The following is a 16,649-nucleotide window of genomic DNA, read 5'->3' on the forward strand; positions in this document are numbered from 1 at the left end:
CTCTTAAAAAAATAAAATCCTTACTTTGTAAAAGCTTCCATTCTCGTGGGCAATCAGGATAGTGGTTTGCTAAAAAAAAAAATGATTTGAGCTGCAATCAGTCTAAGTGATGGGAAAACCCAGTTCTTTACTTCCTGTTGGCTCTGGCCTCCCAAAATTCACTCCCAAGCACCCCATTCCTGTCTATGACAGCGATGTGCTCTTTGAACCGAGTTTCATCCACAGCCAGGTTTGCCAAGACAAATCTTCACCCGGGAGGAACTTCCCTCAAAGCCTGTACTAATAGTGTGCCATCCATCAAATGAATGCTCTAAGGATAAAAACTATCGGGAAAACCATTTCTATGCTAAAGGTACACACACACACACACACACACACACACACACAAAGCCACAAGCAAAACTGAGTTTTTCATGTGTTTTCAAAAGTACGGACCCAAACATCACATCAAAGATAAAAATGCTTGCTTAAAAAAAAGGAAGAAAAGGAAGACGGGGGGGGGGGGGGGGGGGGGGGGGGGGGAACATTCCAGAATGTGTATGGTTTTGAGAGTGAGAAGGAGCTTTCCGGCAAGGCGACCTGCCTCCCTGTGGGAGCCTGAGCAACCCACTGAGTATCCAAGAGCCTCAGTGGTCGTATCTGAAGATGGCAACAAGGCTCATCCCCGCCAAGGGTTCTTATGAGGACTCAATGGGACGATGCTTGGGAAAGTTCTAGTGCAGTACTGGTTTTGTAAGTGTTCCTGAGCCTCTTGTTGGTTACTGTTCTGCACTGTCTAAATTTTCCATGATGTGCATTTTACCCCGAGTATGGGACAAAATAAGTTTAAAATAATAACAACAAAAATATGATCCATGTTATAGGAACATTTCAAACAAGGCAATGTTACCCAGATTAGATGCCATATCTGGGGTGGAAAATACTTCCAAAGGCATCCTAAAGCTTTAGTAATAGCTGGCCTAAAAATTATTTTGTCCTGCCAATAACTCAGCCTCAGACTCAATCTGCCATGTTAGAGAGAAGGTTCCACTTTCTTGACTGTGGCTACTCTCGGCAGCACACTTGAAGGATGCTGTTGCCTCCCACAGTGACAGGAGGAGTTTTACTGTTTGCTTTGAAAGATGCCCCAGCAGGCCTGATCTGTCTGAGAAAAGAGGGTGCCCCCCACATCCTCTGAACCAGAATGGCAAAGATCCTCTCATTAAACTGTTTCATTAGCATCCTTTTGTAACCCATTAAGTCCTTAACAACGGCTTTGAGGAGTCCCACCTGTTTCCATCAAGATTTCAACTGTAAGCCAGCACAAACATGTGTGATAAGTTGATGCTAAAATACCATGACATACTCCTTGGATTTACTAGCATTTAATAAATGAAGGAGAAAGCTTTGCCTTTTATAGCCCTGAGCCTCCCGGGCCCAAAGCAGACATAGAAGTTACCTCCTGCTAAGCATTCATTACCCACTGCTTCCAGATCCAGAGACTAAGCACCTCAGGCCACTGGGCTATTGAGGACAGGAGGACCTCTCTCTTTGGGAGTGGCAGGTCCAGTGTTCTCAGCCCTGACTGTAGCTCAGCATCAACTGGGGGTGTTTTGAAAAAGTGCCCAGGCCCAGGCCCTGGCACCAGAGATTCAGATTTAGTTGGTCTGGGGGGACCCAAGGAGCCATAATATTTAACAGCTCCCCAAAGGCCTGTCATGTGTAGACAAGATTGAGATGTCCTCAAAATGATTCGGACCATGAGCAGTGTATTGTAGTGGGAAGAACATGGACTTTGGAGGGAGGGAGCAATAGATTTGAATTCACCATTTGAAAAGGATTGTTATCTTAGTTTCTTAAATCCTTTGAGCATCAGTTTCTTCATTTCCAAAGTAGGGTTAATAATATCAATCTCATAAGGCTGATGTCAGGATCAAGTAAAATAATACACTTAAACTGCAGAGTACTGGGTCTTAGGGCAGGTGATCAAGAGGTGTTAAGTATTGTTATTAATGAGCTAAATGTGAACAGCTATTTCCTTACATTCCAGTTTCTTCAGGAGAATGTAGTAATTCAGCCGTCATCTTGTGGGGCTAACAAAGCCTTTTTCCTTCCATCAAAGTGCCTATCATAAGAGAGGCAAGCTTAACATTGTGTTAGAAATTCTAGCCAATGTAATAGTGCAAGCAGAGGAAATGAAATGTAGAGATTGCAAAAGAAAATATACAACTGTCTCAATTTGCAGATGGCATATGTGTCTACATAGAAAATCCCAAGCACTGGTAAAGAATACAGTTAGAACTAGTAAGTTTAGCAGGATTGGAGGACACAAGGTCAATAGACAAAACGAGTTGTATTTCTATAGGCTAGCAAATGAACCATTGAAAATTTAAATTAAAAAAAAACAAAAAACAAAAACAGTATCACTTATAGCACCAAAGCAACGAAATCCATGAAATACTTAGGTGTAAATTTTACAAAATATAGGCAGGATTTGTATGCTGAAAACTACAAACCACTAATGAAAGAAACCAAAGAAAACCTAAATGAGGGAAGTCATATGCAGGCTGGAGGACTAACTATGTTTAAGATAGCAATTCTCCCTGGAGTGCCTGGGTGGTTCAGCGGGTTAAGCCTCTAACTTCAGCTAAGGCCATGATCTCACAGTTTGTGGATTCGAGCTCTGTGCTGAGAGTTCGGAGCCTGGAGCCAACTTCAAATTCTGTCTCCATCTTTCTCTGCCCCTCCCCTCCTCGTGCTCTCTCTCTCTCTCTCTCTCTCAAAAAAAAAAAAAAAAAAAAAATAAGATAGCAATTCTCCCCAAATTGACTGATGGATTTCATGTAATCCTAATTAGAATCCCAGAAGACTTTTTGTAGAAATCAACAAACTGATTCTAAAATGTGTATGGCAAGCCCCAGGATCTAGAGCAGTCAAAACAACTGAAAAAGAAAAATGAAGTTAGAGAATTCATACTATCCTCTTTCAGTACTTACTATGGAAGTAGAATAATCAAGATCAAGTCCTATCGGCAAATAGAACAAAGAAAAGAGTCTAGAAAGAGCCCCAAATGCATATGGTCAACTGGTTTTTGATAAAGTTACAAAAGCAATTCATGGAAAAAGAACGCTTTTTTTTTTTTTTAATAAATACATTGTGCTGAAACAATTGGATATCCACTTAGAAAAAAGAAAAGAAACTCAATCCTTGATCCATATTCCATACCTTACACAAAAATTAACTCAAAATGCATCAAAGACTTAAATGTCAAACCGACTACTATAAAATTTGTAGCAGAAAATACAGAGAAAAGTCTTTGTAACATGGAGTTAGACAAAAATTTCTTAGATATGGCACCAAAAGCACAATCCATAAAAGAAAATGGATAAATCAGACTTCATCAAAATAAAAACTGCTCTGCAAAACAAAACAAAACAAAACAAAACAAAACACTGCTAAGAAAATAAAAAGACAAGCCACAGTCTAGGAGAACATTATTGCAAAACACATCTGACAAAGGACTTGTTGTATTCAGAATACATAAAGGACTCTCAAAACTCAATAAGAAAACAAACAACCCATTTAAAAATATGCAAAAGATCTGAACAGGCAGCTCACCCAAGAGCTTATAAGGAGACAAATAAGCATATGTAAATATGTTCAGCATTGTTAGTTTTTAGGGAAATTCACATTAAAGCTGCACACCTGTAAGAATGACTAAAATTTTGGGGCGCTTGGGTGGCTCAGTCGGTTAAGCCTCTGACTTCGGCTCAGGTTATGATCTCGCGGTTCGTGAGTTCGAGCCCCACATTGGGCTCTGCGCTCATAGCTCAGACCCTGGAGCCTGCTTTGGATTCTGTGTCTCCCTCTCTCTCTGCCCCTCCCCCACTTGTGCTCTGTCTCTGTCTCTCAAACGTGAATAAATGTAAAAAAAAAAAACAAAAAAAAAAACAACTAAAATTTTTTTGTAAATTGACCATAGCAGGTCCTAGTGAGGCCAAGAAGCAGCTACAATCCCATACATCACTGGTGGGGATGCAAAAACGGAGTAAACACTTGGGAAAACAATTTGGTGGCTTCTTATAAAGTTGCAGAAGCGCTTATCCTTTGCCCCAGCAATCCCACCTTTAGGTGTTTATCCAAGAGAAATGGAAACTTACTTTCACATGAAAACCTGTACTGAGAAAAATCTCAAGTTCTTTTGCTTTGGGCCGTGATTCTCTTTTTCTGCTGACCATACCCAATTCATAGAGCATTTTAAAAGTCAACATGTAGCTTAGTGGACAAAAGTCCTTCAAAAGAGGCCCATGGGGGACAAATCATGGTGGTGAAAAATTTGCGAATGTCCAGACTTAGCCACACATGTGAGGGAAATGAATGAATGTGATCTTTTGGGAGGGTCTGAAAACGCAAATAAGCTTTTACTTGCCCAGGATAGCTTAGCGTCATTCTGAGTAAAGGCAGGGAACCCTTCCCACCCCCACCCCAGATGTCCTCAGATCTGTGGGAACTCCAGATCAGACCTGTGTGTAAACTGGAGACTGGCAAAAACACAATCCCCTGGGTTCTGGTACCCCGGGGGTATCAGCCCCTGCCTAGAGCACCTTCTCTCTCTGCGTGGGAGATGCCTAAGGAAAAGAAGTACAGTTCCAGGGCCAAACTTGAACTTCTTTGTTGACAACCAATCCATCATAACAAGTAAGTTTAGGGTTTTGCACGGACCAACACTAGGAACAGTGACAGGGAGCCCTGGCCGAGGTGGGAAAATGTGGGAGATTGTAACAGCAACATTAGACCCACCGGTACGCGGGCCAGCCAACGTGCCCTCCCCTGCTCAGCTTGCACACAGCTCAGAGGAGCTTAACAGGATTAGGAGTAAATACCTTGTTGTTATTTTTAACATAGCTCAACTCTCTAGTAAGTCTCTCTATTGTCCCTGCCAGTAACCTTCATAAAGGGAGGCATCCACCCTTAGAGACGAAACAGGCAAGACCGGGCCAATGATTTGTCTGAGATCTCACCCAGTGGCCCAGGGAGTTCAGTACCTAAAAAAGAGACTCGTCATCTTCAACATTTGTGCCTTTTATGGCATGGTAGAAGGTTTATGGGCTTCGAAGCCAGAGAGGGCTGGATTTGAATAATGATTCTGCTACTTAGGAGCCTTGTCTTTGAATCTCAGTTTTCTTTTTTTTTTTTCCTATAATTAAAAAAAATGTTTATTTTTCAGAGAGAGAGAGACAGAGCATGAGCAGGGGAGGAGCAGACAGAGAGGGAGACACAGAATCCAAAACAGGCTCCAGCTTCTGAACTGTCAGCACAGAGTCCAACATGGGACTCAAACTCATGAACTGTGAGTGAGAGCATGACCTGAGCTGAAGTCGGATGCTTAACCAACTGAGCCACCCAGGTGCCCCTGAATCTCAGTTTTCTTTAAAATGAGGATAATATTCCTTCCCTCACAAAACTACTATAGAGATTGATTAGAGATAATGAATGGAGAGTCCTTGACATGGGATTTATCACTTACTAGATGCTCAATAAATTTTAGACACACACACACACACACACACACACACACGAACACACACACCCATACATATATTTACAATTTAATTAATAAATAATTAGCAGAAAAACAAGATGTATACTTTCCCTTTTGAATGCTTCTGGGATTGGCTTGTATCTTTTAATTGCTGTCAGCCGAAATTTGCTAGTAGCAACCATAGGAATGAGTCGTGACATGGTTGTCATCAAGGGACTGTGCAAACTTAGCCAGTCTGAGTAGATCACGGAACCGAGCGCCATGAGAGGCTGCTGTGTCTAATTGGTGCCTTGTGGAAGATTGTCACTAGACGTTACATACCCATCTGTCAAAAGTGTCTGGCTGACTTTCAAATTTCCAGTGATATGTAATTCAATTATAGAGAAAATGAATCCATGAGTTTAACCAAATAGGAAATGCACATAAAATGTGGCATATTAACTGTCTTTATTAAGTATACTCAGGATGTCCATTTGTGGGAAGAGACTTCATACATCCACACTTCTTTTACAGTGTTTGCCTCAACTGGGAGGAAACTTTAGATCCTGAATGTGAAGATTGATTCTAGATGGTGATATTAAAAAGGAAGATGGTGTGTGATTGTATTGATAAATATGTACACTGTTACTAGTTTTTAAAAATGGTATGATTTGGTTTGACAGTTCTTTTTTTCTAAAAATCTATATGAAATTGATGATGCATCTTATAACTGATGGCATCTTATAACATTAAATATGATTATACTAAGCCACCTCTCCCACTCCTAGCTGGTACCACACATGCTCTTATTTTCTGTGACAGAGGCTGATAAGGCTGATTCAAAATTAGCAGTGGAAGGCCAAATATATGGCCAATGAACACATCCAATGTCATTAACAATCAGGAAAACATAGAGATCACTATGAGATACCATTTTATAGCCACTAATTTGGGCAAAAAAAAAGTCTTGGGTGGCTCAGTTGGTTAAGTGTCTGACATCAGCTCGGGTCATGATCTCAAGGTTTGTGAATTTAAGCCTCACGTCGGGCCATCTGCTGTCAGCACAGAGTCTGCTTGGGATCCTCTCTCTCCCTCTCTCTCTGCCCCTCTCTCTCAAAAATAAATAGACATTAAAAAAAAATTAAAAAAATATAAATGTCAGACAATACCAAGTGTTGGAATGTGGATTCACAAGATTTCACATACATTCCTTATGCTTTAGAATACAGTGTGGTATTTTCCTATCAAGTTGAACATGCACATGTGCTATGACCCAGCAATTGCATTCCTGGTGCCAGAGTGTCTTGTGTACGGGCATCAAGAATCACACACAAGAAAGCGGCTAGTTTAGCTTGCAACTCAAACAATCACACGGATGGTTTTTCTCTACATCATCGTATTTCACCATGCAGAAGAAGGGCTTTACGTGTGCTTCTTATCTTGTGACACAGAATATTAGAGACCTACACTCAGGGATTAAGGCTTAACAGAATTCATCATTTCTACTGTTTCATCAAGATATAGTCTTTAGTGAAACTGCCAAATTTTTCTGAGAATGTATGATAAGGAGAAAGACAGTGACTACCTAGTCCAGTTGAGCGTCACTGCCTTGATGTGTGCTAAGTCCCCTGCAGTTTTACCCATATCTGCTCCTGCACCATCAGTGCAAATGTAAATAAAGTGCAAATGTCAATAAAGGCAAATAACATCTTAGGGTTATTATGAAAATAGTTTTGACCTTACAGATTTCCTGAAAGGATCTTAGGCACCTACAGGGGCAGACCACCCCCTAAGAATGCTGCTGCATGGTGTTCCACTATGTGGAATATATGTGCATATATGAATATACCACAATTCATTTATTCTAATGTTGGTGAACATGGGGGTAGTTTCCAGTTTGAGGCTATTACAAATAGTGTGTAGCAAGCTTTTTAAATAAATTTTTCTCCCTGCTATATAAAAAAATGTACTTAATCCAGAGCCTGACATACTAGACATTTAATATACTCTGATCATTGCAAGTATTTTACAGAGATGTCCTCATTATTTTCTGTTTAGGATTCCCCTCCCCTATTCCATATAAGTCACAGTGGGCTCTCTATGCCTACAGATGATCATGACATTTTTTCAAAAAGCCATAGAAAGAAATGAAGTAGTAACATTAGAAAAGATAGAAACTAGGAGTGCCTGGGTGGCTCCATCCGTTAAACGTCCAACTCTGTCTGCTCAGGTCATGGTTCGTGCGTTTGAGCCCCAAGAGCCGGGGATTCCCTCTATCTCTCTCTCTCTCTGCGCCTCCCCCACTCTCTGTCTCTCAAAATAAATAAAATCTTTAAAAAAACACAGATAGAAAACAGGAAATTAACCTCTTTCTTTCCTTTATCCTGATCCCCCAGGACATTGCTAAACTTTTCCCTAGCTTAGGAGCAGAGATAAAACACCTAGAAAAACTGCTACCCATTCCCCACAGGAAGCATCTCTCAGCCAAGACTCTGGGAGAACGGCCGAGGTCTGTCCCTTGAGGACTCTGAGCCTCCCTTCCCCAGACTGTGGGAGTGAGAGGGTCCTGCTCTTTGCCCTCTGGCAGTCAGAATGTGGAGATGGGATCTGAGTCTCTACCATTTGGGACCTAGACCTCGGAAGGAAAGATGCCAAGATGCAGGGATAGTTGGGAGATCATTCCTGGCAGTAGTGTTTCCATGACATGCCCTTCATCTGTTGGCTGCCGCCCAGCCTTTCTTGGTTCCTGTCTATTTTCCAAGCCTGCTTTCTCCAGATTTCTGGCTAATTTTGTGAGCACCCCAGGGGTCTCCCTATAGAGCTCTTCTTTGCTCAAGTCAGCCTACGAGTTTCTGTTACTTGCACCTGATGACCCTGAGTCACTCCACACCTTCAGCGGAAGCCTATTCTCAATATCCTCTCTCAGGAGCAGGTAGGGGCCGGGCCTGCCACCCAGGGGCAGTCTTAGGGGCCACCAACATGTTGGGGTCAGCTCTTTCACTCCTCACTTCCAGCCCCATTAACTGCTCCAGGCCTTGCCTGGGCACATCATCTGCCTCTTAACTGGGCCGCACCCCACTGCAGACTAACAGGCCATTATGTCCGCAGAGCCTCCTTTGCGCCCACAGGCATTAGTCATGACCACCTTCACTCTCTTGACACTTGTGCTCGCCTCCAACAGTGGCTGAATCACATTCTCATGCACGTGTTTGTTTACCCATTTGCTGTCCCACTGCCTCTGCTCTCCTCAGGGCTGTGGGCTACCAGTGACTGATTCATGGGTGGTGACCCAGGAAGCAGTTTACATCTTAACTGACCCCAGCACAAAAACGCCCAGGACTGAAGGACAAATGTGGTCTTCTCGCACTCCCACACTTCCCATGGGGCCGAAGAACATAATTCTACGAAGAGGGGTCGCTTTAGAAGGGAAGGTTGGCTTTCCCGGAATAAAGCCGGGTTTGCTTGGTAGAAGGTATTTCCTTAGATTCTCAGAGATATTTCCTAGCAGCACAGCTGGGAGGTTGGAATCATCCACCAGCTCTATGTCCAGCACAAGAGAGTGGCTCCAGGAGACCCTCCCTGGAAACTCAGGACCCAGGAAGCATCTGGGTGGAGTGAAACATATTTTCCTAGAGGTAAAAAGCTCATGTGACTGCCCACCCACGTGAGTGCATTTCCATGCCTAAGTCTATCCCAGAGTCCTGTACCTGCTGGAGAACGCCAGCAAGCTCAGTGAGGAGTGACAGTGATATTGTTTTGAGGCTTCTCTCTGCTCTCAGGTAAAGCTTGCTTTACCTGCCTGTTATCCCTCGGAGTGGAGCATTCGAGATGGCAATGTCAGCATCACACCTGGGCCCCCTCCTCTGGAGGCATCCTTGGCCCCTGGGGCTGCCTGGCCTGCTGGGAGCCTTACTTGCCTTCGACCAGCTGAAGGGCCCATTCACTGTAAAGGTTCAGGGTGGTCCCGGGCTGGCCTCCCATCGCTGCACAATTAGAGAGGCCCCCAAAGGTCATCCAGGCCTATGCCTCACAGGACTCCCCAAAGTTCTGCCATCCCTGGTCTGGGCAGAGAGCTGTTTCCCAGAGGCGGCTTTACCAGGGAGAGCAGTCCCTTTGGGCCCCCAACATGAGGTTAGCTCCCTTTCTGGCTGTAACCAGATGCCAGGAAGACGCAGGGGTTATCACACCATGGCTGAAAGGTCAGAAGTTCTCCTTCCCACAGGGCACGTTATTAAATAGCCCACTGAGTGGCCATGATCACATCACAGGAAGAATATCAAAGTCTAGTCTTGCCCACTGAGACTCTTCAGATTACCAAGGGCAGCCTCCTCACTCCCAGAAACCAGAGGGCAGAAGGCCCAGGAGAATCACTTAAATGGTGGGGGGGCGGGGGGGCGGGGGGGCTCTTTAGGAGAGAGAATTCAAATCCAACAGACTGCTCAGCTGATTAAAACTTGGAACTGGTACCATTCTAACCTCAAAGAATGATTCTCCCAGGACTCCAGGCAGATGGGCCACCAGAGATCAAACGAAGGTGAGGAAGGGGCCCTCAGGTCCCCACGGCTGTGGGCTCCAGTGCCCTGTATCTCTCCCGCTCCACCCCCCCCCCCCCCCCAAACAGCACACCGTGCAGAAGAGAGAACCCTGGGCTGACATGGAGAGATCTGGGGCCGGGGTCACTCTCCCTGGGGTGACCTTGAACACTCTCACTCACCCACCAAGCCTCAGCTCCCTCTTCTCAGGAGGCGGGCAGCTGTGTAACCCGACACCCGGGGGAGACAGGTGTGTGGTCAGGTATGAAGTGTGAAGTGAAGCACAGCGTGAGCTACGGTTAGTGTTATTTTTGCTTGCTGAGTGTGGCCATCCCTGGGAGGCCACATGTGAGGCCTTGGGAGGTGGCATGTAGATGATGCCAGGCTGGCAGGGAATGTGGGCCACGGGGGCCTGGCAGGGCCTGTGATCCCAGACAGTGTGGCCAGGAGCTAAGTGTCTGAGTAAGGGAATGTGGGCAAGCCTGAAGGTGTGGACGTCCTCTCCTTTGAAGGGTCTGAGTGGATCGCTAAGGGCACCCCCAATTTCAGGACTGGATGTGCCCCGAGCCCACAAGCCCACGTAGGAGCTGGGAAGCAGGAGCGGGCGGGGCCCAGAGTCCGAGGTGGGGGCGGGGCTGCCAGGGCCACCGTGGTGCCTTGAGCACCGGGCGGGATGGTGCTGGCTACAGCCATACCCACTCGGTACTGCTGACTAGCTGGGTCACAATGAGCTCCTGTGCCTTTAAAACCTTTTGACATCTCTGCGATTGGAAACAGAGCTCCCCAGCGGAAGGCCGGCAGTAGCTCTGGAATGCTGTTCTAATATAAAACTCTCGCTCTCAGTGGATTTCAGTGATACTCCCAATGTCAGGCTTTGGAACAAAATCACCTATTATGGTCCTGGAAGAGGCCCCAGATTCTCTGGGCTGATCCTTCACCCGTGTGGGTTAGCCAGAACAGAGCTATTTTCCTCTCAGGCTGTGCAGACCATCTTCCACCCTCGGCTGAGAGTGGCCCCGAGATTCCCACTGGGATCCAGGATAAAGGCTCAGGGCTGGGGAGGGAGTCGCAGCAATATTGCTCAAAGGCCTCATCCAGCCCCGCCCCTCCAGGCACACCTCGCCCAGCCCCCCCACCATCGGCTGGCAAGGCCTGGCCGGGCAGCCAGGTCTCCCTCCACTCACCCATTCCTTCCACCACCTCCAGTCGCCTCCCTCCCCAGGCCAGACGGTCAGAGGTTTGTGCCCAGGTTGCATGCGCACGAAGCGGGGTTCAGCCTGGACACCCCAGCTCCTCGTGGCCAGTCAGCTCCGTGATGGGAAGGTCCATTCTTCCCACCTCATTACCACCTGAGGACTCTCCAGGTGCTCCCCTCCTCCGGCTCCAGAGTCTGAGAGAGCGGGGTTAATTCCTGGCCTGCTGTTTGAGGGCTGTGGTCACCTGGGGCAAGTTGTTAGGCTTTTCAAATCCTCACTTTCCTCCTGTGGAAAATGGGAATAGTAATCCTATACATTTCAGAGATTTAAACGAACAAATTGAAATATAGCAGCCCAGCTCAGGAGCTCTCAACGCATGGTCCAGGGGCCTTAGAGAGTCCCCCAAACCCTTCGAGGGCTGTGAGGTCAAAACTATTTTCATGAAAATTCTGAGCTATCGGGGCACCCAGCTGGCTCAGTCGGAAGAACATGTGGCTCCTGATCGTGAGGTAGTGAATTTGAATTTTGATGGGTGTAGAGTTTACTTTAAAAAAAAAAAAGAGTGGCACCTGGGTGGCTCTGTTGGTTAAGCATCCAACTCTTGATATGGGCTCAGGTCATGATCTCACAGTTCATGAGTTCAAACCCTGTGTCGGGGTCCTCTTTGACAGAGTGGAACCTGCTCGGGATTCTCTCTCTCCCTCTCTCTCTGCCCCTCCCCTGCTCGTGCTCACTCTTTCTCTCTCCCTCAAAATAAATAAACTAAAAAAAATTTTTTAAAAAAGAAGAAAATTCTAAGATATTATTTGCTTTTTTCACCCTCACAAGGGTACAGTAGAGTTTTCCAAAGACTACTGGCTCTGACAGCTAGGAGAATGTGTGCTGGGTTTTCTTGTTTTTGAATTGTTCTCAGTTTTGATTTATAAAGTGATAAATGTCAATAGATGGAACCCACCCATACAAAAGCTCTGGGGGCATCAATAATTTTTAAGAGTGTAAAGGGGTCCCAAGACCAAACGTTTGAGAACCTCTAGCCTGGTGTGGCACCAGGTGCATAGGAGATTTTCCATTTATTGCCCCTGGGTCATCATCCTCACCTTGTGTCCCCATTTCTTGATTCATTCAGTGGGTTCCATCTCTGTACCATCAAGGATGTGTTCTCTTATTCATTTCTTCCCAGCCCCAACCTGAGCCTTTCCATGTTGAAACATTCTAACTACTCAGCCCGATGCCTTGGTAATGGTTCCTTTTCTCCTGTCGCATAAAGCCGCATATATAAATGCCCAGCAGGTCAGCCTATTTTTCTGTCATTCGTAAGTGGATGGCCTGAGCCTCACAGGCTCACCAAGGACAGAGGTATTAACATGGTTGTAACTTACAAAGTCTATTTGTGCAGCTCTAAATGTTTTCTCTCTTTTTTAAACTAATTAACTTTTTGAGAGAAAGAGAGCATGTAAGCAGGGGAGGGGAAGAGAGAGAGAGGGGGACAGAGGATCTGAGGTGGGTTCTACACTGACAGCAGAGAACCCCACAGGGGGCTCGAACTCATGAACCGTGAGATCGTGACCTGAGCTGAAGTTGGATGCTTAACTGACTGAGCCACCCAGGGATCCCTAAAATGTTTTCTTTCTTTATAAACTGAGCTTCAGAGTTTTTGTTGTCTCTTCTGTTGTCTGTATTGATGGTCTGAGCTGATAACTTCCTGGAAGGCACCTAAAAGGACTTAAAACTTGGCTGACAGCATTCCAGTGATCGCACCATGACAGGCATTATTGGTGTCTCGTGTCCAGTTGACTGACACAGGCCCTGCAGGGCCCTACTTCCTGGCCGGGCTCAGGGCTGCTTTTACCTCCCATGAGAGCACAGGGCAGGATCTTCATATGGGCAACCAAAAGGCTCGACAGAGAGATCTTCCGTCATCCTTGCTCCCAGATGATGCTGTCACCTTCACTTACCTTTCATCAGCTGAACAGGGAGGCATATTTGGAGTCTGGAGTTAAGTGGCTCCGTCTTTCTGAATTAGTTCAGTGATATTTTGGTGCCTTTATTGGTTGGCAACCTGGACAGCTGGCCTGGTACTTAATTTGGTTCTGTTAAGAATAAAAGCTATGATGTCTGTTAGGTTTTTCTGAAATGCTGAGAGTGGCTTGTGGACCTCCCTTCTCTTCCATTATTCCCCAGTTGGGAACACCTCCGTACCAGCTTCTCCATAATATTGACCTTCTTTCAGGAAAGTTGAGGCTTCAGTAGGAATCAGAGGTGATACTCCATAGCACTGAGATACTCCATAGCAATTTCTGAAAGACTTTCTGGTCCCATCATGCAGAGCAGAACATGGTAGAAATTAGAGATAATTTGGATCCATTAAAAAAATTCCAGGGCCCCCACAGCATGTTGGGTCCAATGGAGTAGAATCCAGGTGTAGAGGAAGGAGGGAGGGGTTATAGATAAGGTGTAAAAAAGTCAGCAGAGATCAAAGAAGTACTTAGGGTGCTTGTGTTAGCTTTCTAGGGCTGCTGTGAAAAACTACCAGAGATTGGGTGACTTAACAAAGAAATGTATTTTCTCGTGGTTCTGGAGGCCAGAAGTGCAAGATCAAAGTGTGGGTAGGGTTGGTTGCTTCTGAGGGGTGTGAGGGAAAGATCTGTGCCAGACCCCTCTCCTTGGCTTGGAGACGGCCATCTTCTCCCCGTGCTTCCTCACATAATCTTCCCTCTACCTGTGACTCTGTGTCCACATCTCCCCTGTGTAATCATAACACCAGTCATCCTGGATTAGGGCCCACCCAAATGATTTCATGTTAACTTGATTACCTCTGGAAGTACCTTATTTCCAAATAAAGTCATATTCTGAGGTACTGGGGGTTAGGACTTTAACGTAGAAATGTTGGTGGCGGGGGGGAGGGGACACAATTCAACCCGTAATAGTGCTTATGATAAAGAAAAAATGCAGCTATGTCATGATCTCATTATGTAAGTACTAGGCATCTGCATAAACATGGACCCAGCACATGTAGGAAAAGTTGGTCGGCCAGATGTTCATATCCGGGTGGTGGAATTTAAGTTGATTTTCATTAGTGTGCTTTCTTGTAGTTTAACATTTTTTACCTTGAATATAGATTAGCCATATAGTCTGGTAAATATTCTGATAAATAAAGAGTTATCAGAAAAAAAAGAGTAATGGTTGCAGAGTCAGACTGCCCGGACTCAAATCCTGCCCCTGCCCCTTTGTATCTCTGTACCTTTGGGTAACGTACTGAACCTCCCTGTGCTTCAGTCTCCTCATTTGGAAAATGGGAGTGGTAAGTTGTACCTCACAGGGTTGTATGAGGGTTGTGTACATGAATATATGCAAAGTGCTCACTGCAGACATGACAAAAACCTGAGCGGTTGTTCATTTATTGCAGCGATATTTCTGAGTACTACGTCTACGACTGTAGACAGACATGTGTGCATTATACCATAGTATAATAACGGTTAGCTCATAGCCACCCCTTTTGACGGGCCAGGTAAGATTCTAGGCCTTTCATGTACACTTGTGCATTCAAATCTCACCAACGCTCCCGGACATAGGTACTAGTTCTATTTCTCTTTTGCAAGTGGGGAAACCAAGCCACGAAGGCTATTAAGGGGTAGAGAAGGGTTGGAACATGTTGCTCCCGCCCCCAAATACATGCAGAAAGGGCCATAGCAGGGCTAGGAGGATCAGAGTTTGCCAGGGGCATGAGCAGTCATGGCCACCTCGTTAAGGAAGAAAAGATAACACACTTAGCGCTTCAGATAGGGGCGCACCTGCAGCCAGTACTGTACCAGGTGGTGTCTCAGCTGAGCCCAGAAATGCGGATCTGCAGTTTAGAGTTAGTTGGCTTCAAATGAATTCTTCCACCTTGATTTTCCTTTTATAATGACATTGGCATTCGTGTGTCCAGTCTCCTGTCCACCATCTGTTTCTTTCTCAAAAGGAGCCCATGACTCACGAGAATGAGGCTCACTGGGGCTTAGAAGCCCGGCCAAATCGCAGAGAGGAAGGGACAGAGCCAAGACCGGACTGGAAGTCAGGACTCCTGACTCCTGGCCCACAGCTACTCTTTCACAGGGCCCTGGAGCCCTGAAGGCACGTGCCCTCTGTTTTAGGCAAGTGTGGGCCTGGAGGGTTTCCCCTGGAAGGAAGAGCACCCCCCCCCCCCCCACCGCCCCCACGTTCATGGAACCTCTCTGCTGGCCTGCCACTCTGCCTGCACGTGCTTGGAGCTCAGGGTCCCCAGCTCTGTGCTGGCTCAGCAGCAAATACAGTGCCTGGCACACAACTCCCCAGGTGGACAGGGCGGCAGGGACCTGGAGACTGCCTGGTGTTTAGACCCTCCTGAAGCAGCAGAATCCTTTTCCAAGTGGAATTACACACGGAGTCCCTGTACAAATAGCAGACGCAAGCCGCTCTTCCGAAGCAGGTGTGGGGTCCTGACCTTCTGCTTCCCCTTCACGTACCCCTGCCCATGGGGCCTTCTGAAAACCTTGGACTCCAAGAGAATTCAGGGTGAGAACTGCCAATCTGGTCCAAATCCCCCGTCTTACAGCTGGGAAGGCTGAGCCTCAGAGAAGACACCGCAAGGGTGTCAGAGCCAAGGTCAGGAACACAGGTCCTTGGACTCTGAGTCGCTGCTCTTGGCAATGCAGTATTTATTTGCTCTTTTCAGCAAGCACTTGTTAAATGATGACATAAACCTTCCTGGAAAGCCTTCCATGATTTTCCCCGTCCTGACCAAACTTCCTTCACCTTGAGAGGCTTCCTGATTCCTGGCGTGGTTGGTGCCAAGCACCTGGCACACACCTGGTCGAGAGCAGTCACTGCTGTCTCTCGTATCACCATGGCCTGTTTGTCGGGCCCACTGGTACCCCAACCATGAGCTGGACTTACTGGAAAGACTGCAGCGGAGCTATGACACGGTTACACCACGGGGCGTCAGGGCTATGGGCCACCTTCGAAGCCCCCTCCACTGGTCAATTTGGCCAACCTTCACAACCACCTACCCCACTGAAGGAGTGCACAGACTCTGGGCAGATGGACGAAGCTGATGTTAACAACCACAAACACTGAGAACTATCGGAGACTTACCACTCACAAGGCGAGGCGCTGCGGTAAGCACTGTGCTAGCTTCGCTCCTCAGGTCTCATTTGGTGGCAAAGCAACAGAAGCTCAACTCAGATCAACATAAGCGTTCGGGCCAGAGTCTTGATCTGAAGTTTCATTTAAAAACAAAACAAAACAAAACAAAACAAAACAAAACAAAACAAAACAAAACAAAACATCCTTCCAGATTCACAGGGTGTGGGTGAGGGGGTTTTGTGCCTTGGGAGAACATCCGCTGATCAGGAGATCGTGAGAGACAAGGACATCCATGTCCCTTCTGGTCACTGTGCAATG

This window comes from Panthera leo, chromosome B3 (genome assembly GCF_018350215.1).
Source record: "Panthera leo isolate Ple1 chromosome B3, P.leo_Ple1_pat1.1, whole genome shotgun sequence".
In the NCBI taxonomy this organism is placed as follows: domain Eukaryota; kingdom Metazoa; phylum Chordata; class Mammalia; order Carnivora; family Felidae; genus Panthera; species Panthera leo.